We start from the raw sequence: 11,077 nt of genomic DNA on the forward strand, positions 1-11,077 counted from the left end.
AAGGTTCTTCCTGGCCAGGCTTCCATGTATGCTGGCATACTCCTGTCTGGTCCTTAATTTGCCCGGCAGGCCATAAACTTTCCGAGTTTAAAAGTGCAGCATGATAACAGGCCACTTTCATGGACAGTGAGAGAGGGGGAGCCGTCTAGTCCTCACCACTCTTTTTATAAGGATCCCTCCTGGGTGAGTTTGCTCACCTGCCCCCACCCAGCAGCAGTCTTTAGGGCCAACTTTAACATTTCACGGTCTATAAACTGTGATCCTGTTTGGCCATAGAACTTCAGTGGGTGAAAAACAGATTAGCCTCCCTCCCTCACAAAAACCCCTAGCATATGGTGGTGCAGAGTGGAAGGAAGCCTCACTTTCCCCACAATGCTTGGAAATAGGTACTTTTTTGCCAGCTAGATTTTTCTTTCTTCTCTTTCTTCTTCTCCTTCCTTCCTCCTCCTTTCTTTTCTCGATCCCTCCCTCCCTCTTTTCCCTCTTCTATTCCCCTCTATTCCTCTTTTCCCTTTTCCCTTTTTTGTCTTTCTTTTCTCTTTCCTCCCTTTTCTTTCTTTCTCTTTTCCTATATCCCTTTCTTTTCCCCCTTCCTCTATCCTCTTCTTCTTTGCTTCCTTCCTCACTAGTAAAAATGCCCCATTATTTACTTCGAGTGGACTATCCCTGACTGAACTCAGTGGGACTCCCTTCAGACGAAGCAGGTATAAGATGTGGCTGCTCTTTGCACAGTGTTGCTGAGTGTGACCCAAGATGGAAGCAACGTGTGCCTTGCTCTGGCTGACAGCAGTGGTGGCTGCCGTAGCCAATGAAAGTTGGGTGGGCAGCATGGAGGCTCAGAGGAGGCTGGGGAGGGTGCTGTAGCTGGCCCAGTGGCTGAGTGTAGGCCTCACAGCTCCTCTCACACCCAGCCTAGCCCTGCATCCTGCAAACAGCTTCAGTGAAGGCTCATAAGTGACATACTTGTGGACTTTATAATGCAGGCATAATGCCCAAGTTGTGGTTGATTGGGATACAGGGGTTATTTCCGATTGTTGCACTGAATTTTGAAGGTTTATTGTGCTAGGATGCTGGTGGCGCTCTGGGTTAAACCACAGGGCCTAGGACTTGCCGATCAGGCTGTATACACACTCTCATTTACCCTGCAATCAGTTACCAGCAACCCATATCTAGCCTGTACCTAACCTGTTGTTTCTTGCAAAACACCGCATTCTGATGCACCGTCCCCTAAATATAAACCCTACCATATTTACTCAAGTCTAATGTGCCATGGAGGGACGTGGGTGGCACTGTGGGTTAAACCACAGAGCCTAGGACTTGCCGATCAGAAGGTTGGCGGTTCGAATCCCCGCGACGGAGTGAGCTCCCGTTGCTTGGTCCCTGCTCCTGCCAACCTAGCAGTTCGAAAGCACGTCAAAGTGCAAGTAGATAAATAGGGACCGCTCCGGCGGGAAGGTAAACGGCGTTTCCGTGCGCTGCTCTGGTTCGCCAGAAGCGGCTTAGTCATGCTGGCCACATGACCCGGAAGCTGTACGCCGGCTCCCTCGGCCAATAAAGCGAGATGAGTGCTGCAACCCCAGAGTCGGCCATGACTGGACCTAATGGTCAGGGGTCCTTTTACCTTTACCTTTATAGCTAGGTATGGGACAAAGTCATGCTTTTTTTTGGTGGAATGAGACATGAAAGGGCTGCTTGCTTTTATGATTCGCCCCAGGTGGCAAAACATCTTGGGCTGGTCCTGTGTACATCCATAAATCACCCCTTCTTGGAAAACATTTTTGAGTGCAATGGCATTTGGGTGTTTCAGGGTAAAATTGCCTTTACGCCTCGGAAATGGCACAGTAAGTCCTTGGCTTACAAATTATTATTATTATTATTATTATTATTATTATTATTATTATTCCACCCTTTCTCCCAAAGGAGCCCAGGGCAGCAAACACTCACTTTAAAAAATAAAATAAAATGCTACCACAGGCTCCTTTAGGAGGAACGGCAGGATATAAATGTAATTAATAAGCAATAGTAATGTTTAAAAGCATCCTGCAAACAGTTAAAGCATTCCAAAACAATTGCAATGAAAACTTCTCAAAACAGTACAGTTGGAAACATTGTGAAAACAGAGTTAAAAAACGTTATTTCATCCAGCGAGCTCAGGGTTGCCAGGAACAGTATCCTTCAGTCACCAAGTGCCTGGGAAAAGAAGGTTTTCAAATTCCTCTGAAAGTTAATAATTACAAAGATGGGTGCAATTTACCAGGCAGCGGCTGCCTGAGACATTTCGGAGCCTGAGGCAAAACGTCCCACTGCCAGGTGGGGGCATGAGGCTCTGCAAGAGCTTCCCCTCAGGGAAAAGCCCTTGCAAAGACTTGCCACTGGGTGTAGGGTTGGGGGGCAAACTCTGCAGAGTCTCCCCCCACCCCGGCAGTGAGGCTTTGCAATGGCTTTTCCTTAAGGAGAAGCTATTGCAAAGCCTCACCACAGCAATGGGCGTACGCGGGGGGGGGGGAGGGGAGAGTTCAGCAAGGGCTTCTCCTTACCTTTGCCAAATCTCCCTGCCTGCCTGGCAGCAAAGCTGGGCAGTGGAACACTGTGCTGCTCTGCCATTACCGCCGCCACCACCTCCCTGACCTGGATTGCGTCTGCAGCAGAGCTAATGGCACCACCTCTTGTGCTTCTGCTGCCTGAGGCAGCTGCTTCACTCTGCCTTATGGGTGGGCTGGCTCTGTCAACAGGGAAGGCATTACAAACAGGGAACCACCACTGAAAAGCTCATCATGGTGACATCACCAACAAGGCCTCACCTGCTGATTGTTGGATCCGAGATGGTTGATATTGGGGCAAGCAGTCTTTGAGGTACTTGGGTACCTGGCCATTAAAGGTTATACAGTGGTACCTTGGGTTAAGAACTTAATTCGTTCTGGAGGTCCGTTCTTAAGCTGAAACTGTTCTTAACCTGAGGTACCACTTTAGCTAATGGGGCCTCCTGTTGCCGCTGCGCCGCCACTGCCATGTGATTTCTGTTCTCATCCTGAAGCAAAGTTCTTAACCTGAGGTACTATTTCTGGGTTAGTGGAGTCTGTAACCTGAAGCGTATGTAACCTGAAGCGTATGTAACCTGAAGCGTATATAACTCGAGGTACCACTGTATATGCTAGTACTATACGCTTGCATTGGGCTTAGTAGATTGCTGGCAACCCTTGCAGTGCTTTCAGGACCAACGACACATACTCTCATATGGTAGCGCCACTTACTCACCTGGCAGCCACATTCTGCAGTAGCTGCAGGCTCTGGACTGTTTTCAAGGACAGCTCATTACAGTAGTCCAGGTGGGAGGCCACCAGAGCATGGACAACTGAACTTAATATCCTGATCCAGGAACAGTTGTAGCTGGTGAACCAGCCTAAACTGGACGTAAGCAGAGAAGACACTTCATTGACAAGCTGAAATCCAGGAGTCCTCCCAGGCTACAAACCTTTTTGTGTGTGTGTGTCAGATACCATTATTACATTTTAACAATTCAATGGACAAAGGAATGCTTCAGATTAAGAATGGCAGGTAAGTTGTGTCAGCACAAAGATGAAAGCACAAAAAGGAACAAAGACGTTGACTTCATGACCAGGAACCAGGCGTTTTATATTACATATTCACAGTTTCAAATTCCCCCTGAACAGAGAGGAATGAGGATGTGGTGGAGTGAGAGATTTGTTGACGTAACTAGTAAAGGGGAACGCAATCATGTCAGACCTGTTTGACAGCTCCTTTTACCACCCTATGATGGTAAGTAAGGCTGCTCAGAGAGAGCAAGGTGGTCCCATACTGAAGTCCACCACCACCACCCCTCTTTAGAAGGTCCTTGGGAGGTTTTCCAATGAGCAGCTATCTCTAGATGTGTCTTCAAGGAGAGGAAGTCTTTGTGATGCAGAAAAGGGTTGTCTTCACTTTCAGAGGCTAGCAATGCCACTGCAGGTCAAAGAGGGTGGTTTTTTTGAGTGGTTATATCAGAGGCCAAGGTGAACACCCAGGAAAACATCCTCACCATCATCATTTATTTGTATGCTGCCTTTCCATAGTAACCTAGGCTCAAGGCAGCTAACAACATGAAAAAGAAAATGCATCATTGAATGAAAATATACCAAAAATTAGACAATAAGTTAATGAGAGCATCTCATTAAGAAATATTTGGTAAAGTTAAACAAACCCCTTATAATTCAACAGGCTATATAACAACAAATATAGTAACAAAACACAAAAACATGAACAGGAAAACAGGAAAAATAATGTGCTAACAAAATTAAATCCTGACCCCACACTAAGCACCAGCCCACTCTGAATGAAACCTGTGAATTAAAGCACATTCCAACCACATGTAGAAAAGGTGCCATGACTTCTGCACACCCTCCAAAACTGTGGGGAAGCCATGCTTAGCATATTTGAAAGCAGAACCAGAGCCCAGTGCCAGCACAGGAGCACCTTTAAGGATGCTTCCTGAATTCTAATAGCAAAGACTGTTTTCAATGGAGGATGAGACCAGATCTTTTTCCATACCTCATCATCAAATCCAATGTTTAAGTCCCCCACCCCTGCCAGTTTCAGACGACTTCTGTCCCCCATCCTGTAACCAGTGGCAAATAAGAGAAACCACCCCTTTCAAGGAAGGACTAGATTGATTGCAAAAATGTTCGTTCGATGTCAAAGACTGCATACCAGTTTTGGTTTTTGTCTTATTATGTCTGTCAATTTGGTTAAAAAGTGAAGTAAAAAAAGAATGGGAGTGCCTAAACGAATACCTCAAAAGTCAAGGTTCGAGGACAGAAATATGGCTGAGTCTGGAATAACCTTGTGAAGTGAAAGGATAAGAAAGAGGGATTTATATCCAGATGTTAGGATAGAGATGATAACGAAAACAGGAAAACAGGAAGACACAATGAGAGATAAAGGAGGTGCTGTGGGATTGGTGGAAGTCAATGTCTTGTTGCTGTTTTAGTGTTTATAGTATTAACTTGTAAGATATGGATTTGTGGGGTTTTTTTTTGTTTTTTTAGTTGTTGCTTTCTTTAGTTTTCGAATGTTGGTTTTTGTGTGTTGTGTATTGTTATTTTTCGATATTTTTCATGTTGTGTTGAAAATACTAATAAAATTTATTTTATTTTATTTTTTTAAAAAGACTGCATACCAGATCACCTCTGCATGCAACCTGGGCAGCCATTGCTTTTATTTGCGCAATTTGAAGCCAATTCACCTTTAAACCTTGCAATATAGTTTAGAGCAAGTGCTTTGAATGCCTCTATAAAAAAAGTTGCAAAGTCAGAGTAACCCCTCCCCTAGTTCTCCCATCCCTGGAACTGCTTCTGTTTATCAGGATGACAAAACTCTTTATGATCCGGGAATGGAGCAAAGAGGGAACGTTCCTTCCTGATGGCCATTTTTTTCCAAATTTGTAGAGAGTCACGTACAGGAAGGAGTTGGAAATCTTGTGAATCATTGTCTATGAGGGATTTAGAAATGGGAGGAATTTAATTGTGGGTATAGGAGGGAGTAGAGGGACGCGGGTGGCGCTGTGGGTTAAAGCCTCAGTGCCTAGGACTTGCCGATGATCGGCGGTTTGAATCCCCGCGGTGGGGTGCGCTCCCGTTGCTCGGTCCCAGCGCCTGCCAACCTAGCAGTTCGAAAGCATCCCCGGGTGCAAGTAGATAAATAGGGACCGCTTACTAGCGGGAAGGTAAACGGCGTTTCCATGTGCTGCGCTGGCTCGCCAGATGCAGCTTTGTCACGCTGTCCACGTGACTCGGAAGTGTCTGCGGACAGCGCTGGCCCCCGGCCTATAGAGTGAGATGAGCGTACAACCCTAGAGTCTGGCAAGACTGGCCCGTACGGGCAGGGGTACCTTTACCTTTTTTATAGGAGGGAGTGTTTCAAGCTGAACCCAAGAAAGGCTCATGGAATCCTTAATAAAAGGTACTAATCACTTCAGCTGAAAAGCAATACCTTAGATTGGGAGAAATTTTGGTAGAAGTGACATCTTCACAGCCATGATGCAGCCCAGCATTGCTCTAAGGAGCTCCTTTTGCTATAAAGCTGGCAATGGTTTTGCCTTTGAAGTTAACCTGCATATTTGGGCAGACACTTCCCCCCCAAATGATGGAACCCTCTATAACCCATAGCAAAATCTGAGTGAGTAGAAATTCATTAAATCTCTGAGGTGGGAAGCTTTAAAGTCTATGAACCTGCTCCTTCAGAGGAAGGGCTGCCCCTCCCAGATCAGATCACACACCCAATTCTCAGACCTGGGAACCACCCACCCATTTTTTCTTAACATGACTCAGCGTCAGTTTATTGGCCTTCATCCAGTCCATCACTACTTCCAGGCCACCTGTGCAGCACCTTCACAGCCTCTCCTGATTGCGACAGTGGGGAGAGAGAGAAAGCGCTTGTGTGTCATCAGCATAAAGACACCGTCCTCCAAATCGCTGGATGACAGCTCCCAAGGGTAATCCTCCCACCTCCTTGCTGTCACTCCAGAAGAACACAATGGTCAACTGTGTCAAAAGCCTCTAAGAGGTCAAGGAGAACCAACAAGGTCACAGTCTCCCAGTTTCTCTCCTGATAAAGGGTGACTAAGGCTGTTTAAGTGCCCAAACAGGGCCTGAAACCAGACTGGAATGGATCTAGATACCGGTAATCTGTTTTTTCAGCGATCAGCCTTCTTTATGGTCCAGCTCTCACTTCCAGTACTGATGCATGGAAGTGAGAGCTGGACCATATAGAAGGCTGATCGCCGAAGAATTGATGCTTTTGAATTATGGTGCTGGAGGAGACTCTTGAGAGTCCCATGGGCTGCAAGAAGATCAAACCTATCCATTCTGAAGGAAATCAGCCCTGAGTGCTCACTGGAAGAACAGATCGTGAAGCTGAGACTCCAATACTTTGGCCACCTCATGAGAAGAGAAGACTCCCTGGAAAAGAACCTGATGTTGGGAAAGATGGAGGGCACCAGGAGAAGGGGATGACAGAGGACAAGATTGTTGGATAGTGTTCTCGAAGCTTAAAAGCATGAGTTTGACCAAAGTGCGGGAGGCAGTGGAAAACAGGAGTGCCTGGTGTGCTCTGGTCCATGGGGTCACGAAGAGTCGGACATGATTAAACGACTAAACAACAACAACAACAATCTGTATTTTCCAGGTATACCTGCAGCTGCCAGGCCAGCACCCTCTTGATCATGTTGCCCAGGGATGAAATATTAGAGAGTGGATGGTCATTTTTTGAAAACTCTGGATTCAGGCAGGAGATCTTCATAATGAGGCATTGGCCCATCCAGTCAGTCCCTTCAGCTATAATGAGCAGGGATCAAGAGACGGTGGATTCAGCCTCATCGCTGCATCCTGTCTAAATCCTCTGTCTGTAAAAACAGAAACCAATTCCACGAACTGTGATTCAGTGGTGCTCCAGGGGCCTCCAACAAGCCCAAACCAATTGTGGCATCGAAAACAGTATTAATGTCACACATATTACCTCAGGCTTTCCTGTTTGCTTGCAGCAGGAGTCTTATTATTCAACATATTTTCTCCCCCCCCCAAAAAAAAAATAAGATAAAAGGTTTTATTCTTTTGTTTTCTTTATGGCTGCAAACATACAATTTTAATCACACACCTAAACAAAGTAGAGGGTGGTTGTTGTTGTTTTGGCCTGTTTTTATTTTAAAATATTATCAGTGAAATATGCTGGAAGAAGAACAAAAGAAGGGACAGTTCAATTACAGTATACTAAAATATTAAAATGTAAACATTCACATTTTATTTTATTTATTATTGCATTTATATTTCAACTTTCCTCCAACAGCTCAAGGCAGTGGGGTATATGGTTATCCCCCTCCACTTTTTATCCCCAAAACAACACTGTGAGGTAAGTTAGGCTCAGAGACACTGGCCTAAAATGCCATAAAATAAAATAAAATCTTGTTTCCCATGACCTAGTTAAGAAATGGGAGACCTGTGGTCCTCAAGACATTGCTATGCTCCTGTTCCCACCATCTCTGGTCACTGGCTATGCTGGCTGATGCTGATGGGAACTGGAGTCCAACAGAGAATCTGTTTCTCATCCCAGTCTTGGTCCAACACTCTGACAAGAGATAAAACGAACATGAGATAAAACAACTGGAACTTCTACAACCATCTAAAAACAATTATAATACAGCCACGGACTGAGAAAGAACTCTGCTCAAAAGGCTTGCTGAAAAAGGAAGATCTTCTGCAGGAGCGGAAAGGCAACAGGCAATGGCCTGTCAAATATTTAATGGGAGGCAGCAGTGGGCCTACATTTTGAGGACCTTGAAGCTGGAACTGTTATGGGGGCTCTTTTGCAACCAGGAACGAAGTCTGTGTAACTACTGTTAGCCTCTTCAACTGAGTTGTTTACAACAACCTTTACAACATCTGGGCTACTGCCTCTCAAACTTTGGGATTGTTGAAAGATATTGTAATGGTTGTAAGGGGTTACTTGTGCGTAAGTTGCCTTCAATTTCAGTTAGATTGCCTGGTTCACCATGCCTTGGCTGACAGCCCACACTCCGTGGCCGGTCAGTCACTTGCAGAATCCGTCAGTGGGCGTTTCTTGAACCTCTTCCAGCATAAGAGCTGTTTGACGCCAAGTCTCCTCCTACTTTCCCTGCGCGGAACTCGTCTGCGCAAGTAAGGGGAAGGCAGAGGCGTGTCAGCGCTCTCCCCACTAGTCTCTGGTGAAGGGTCTTGGAGCCCTGTCTCCAAATCCTCCATCTCCTTCTCTTCTCTACTGGTGTTACGCTGAATTCCTTCCCCCCTGTTGGTCCCCTCTCCTGCATCGTTTTGGAGCCTTGCCTCCACCTCTCGCTCTGATGTCAGTTCCCTGACAGATATATAACAAAAATTAATAAATTTGAGCCATGTGACTCAAATTGGGTCTACTAAATTCATTTTTTTAAAAGCAAAAATGTGGACTTAGGTAGTTTCTGAGGCCCCTCTGGGGTTAGGGGTGCTGAAGATTAAGCTTCATTACTTCCATGGTAAGTAAAAGGAAAGGAAAGGACCCCTGGACAGTTAAATCCAGTCAAAGGCGACTATGGGGTATGGCGCTCATCTCGTTTCAGGCCAAGGGAGCTGGCGTTTGTCCACAGACAGCTTTCCAGGTCATGTGGCCAGCATGACTAAACCACTACTGGCACAATGAGACACCATGACGAGTACCAGAGAGCACAGAAACACTGTTTACCTTCCTGCCACAGTAGTACCTATTTATCTACTCACATTGATATGCTTTCAAACTGCTAGGTTGGCAGAAGCTAGGACCGAGCCATAAGAGCTCACCACCGGAGCATGGATTTGAACCACCGAGCTTCTGATCAGCAGGCCCGAGAGGCTCAGTGGTTTAGAACTCAGCACCACCCGCTCCCTTCCATAGTCTAGATCTGCCTTGATGGGAGGAAGTTCTGAAACCCACCTTCAAGATAAGGTGGGAACTGCTGTCAAACTGTGCTTACCATACCCATCTCATTAAGTTGGCGCAGACAGATGCCATGGTCCATGGTATCAAAAGCTGCTGAGAGATTGAGGAAGAACTCTCCCTGTCTTTCTTCCAATAAAGGGAGAAGGTGATTCAGATTCATGGTCAGGCCTGAACCCAGACTGATTCTTGGTGAGATTGTGTGAAGCTAGTAATATGACAAGTTGACTATTTTTTCCCATTCTCATAGCATCACTATATCAGTGAAAAAGGCAGCAAGCAACAGAAAGGCCACTTCATGCCTTTAAATTATGATGTGGCTTTTTCTTGTAGATTGTGGGCATAATTAACAGAATTGCCTCCACCTCCACTTCCGCTTCTCTGACCTGCATTTCTACAACCACAAGCCTTAAATTTGTGCACACTTTGCAAACTGTTCCTTTTGAAAATGGAGTTCATGACTCTCTTGTGGTCTTCAATTTCACATTGAGGGGAAACAGACCAGGGGTGTGTGGGTGTGCATAGGTGAAGTGCTACATGCAGCAGTTTTGCTTGTTTGCTTTTAAATGCATAATATACTTTTGGCCCATACTTGAGCTTGGACTTTTTACAAGCTCCCCCCCCCCCCAAGGAATTTAATATATAGCAGTCAATCATGCAAACTCTGTGGTACAGCATATAATGCAAATTATGTGTTTGTGTGCATGTTTGCACAACACTTGGCAGTTAAATACCCAATCCAACAATGTCACTTTCATGGAAATAGATCAAGGCACCGGGATTGAAAGTTGCTCACTGGGGCAAGATGGTCTGAGCCTATTACACAGATCCTGTCCTGACTGCACTGGCTGCCAATTAGCTTCTGGGTCCAATTCCAAGTGCTGGTTTGGACCTATAAAGCCTTAAACGGCTCAGGACCACTATACTCAAGGACTGCCTCTCCCCATAAGAACCAACCCAGTTTCTGCATTTATCATCTGAGGCCTTTCTTCATGTGCCCCCTCCATGAGAGATCCGGAGGGTGGCCTTTTCTGCAGTGGCTCCCCATTTGTGGAATGCTCTCCCCAGGGAGGTTCACCTGGCATCTTCATTACACATCTTTAAGTGCCAGGAAAAAGCTTTATTCTTCAACCAGGCCTTTGGCTGGTTACGTCCTTTGTTTGTGGAAACGGGGTTATTGGTTTTCTTTGTTTTCGCTTTTATTATGTGCTACGTGGCTTTGTTCTGCATTTTTACGATGTGAACTGCCTGAGGATCTTTGGATGAAGGGCTGTATACAAATTTTAATAATAAAATAAAAGTATAAAGAAGGAATCAAGCAAACAAATACACATGCTTTGTTTCAGAAGGGACACACATGGAAACACAGAATGCGAGTCATCTAGCTCAGATCTGTCAACATAGGCGGCCGGCAGTTCTGCAGGGTTTCAGGCAAGGGGTCTTATTACACCCTACCTGGATATACCAAGGAAGGAAAAGTGGACTTTCTGGATGCAAGGCAGGTGTCCTCTCTAGCGCTCAGCTACGCCTTTCCTCAAGAAACATAGGGAGGTCAGTCTTCCTATACTGAGTCAGAGCATTGGTCCATCTGTATGCCAAGCAATGC

At 45.7% G+C, this 11,077-nt stretch overlaps 1 long non-coding RNA gene across 1 annotated transcript; it reads left to right on the top strand.

Moving 5' to 3' along the window:
• Positions 1–3,491: 3,491 nt before the first annotated feature.
• Positions 3,492–7,900, top strand: LOC309347593. Its single transcript, XR_014158990.1, has 3 exons — positions 3,492–3,555; positions 3,672–3,777; positions 7,837–7,900. It is a non-coding gene; the product is annotated as an uncharacterized lncRNA (long non-coding RNA).
• Positions 7,901–11,077: the final 3,177 nt, after the last annotated feature.

This window comes from Podarcis erhardii (genome assembly GCF_964252035.2).
Source record: "Podarcis erhardii genome assembly, chromosome: 7".
Classification (NCBI taxonomy): Eukaryota; Metazoa; Chordata; class Lepidosauria; order Squamata; family Lacertidae; genus Podarcis; species Podarcis erhardii.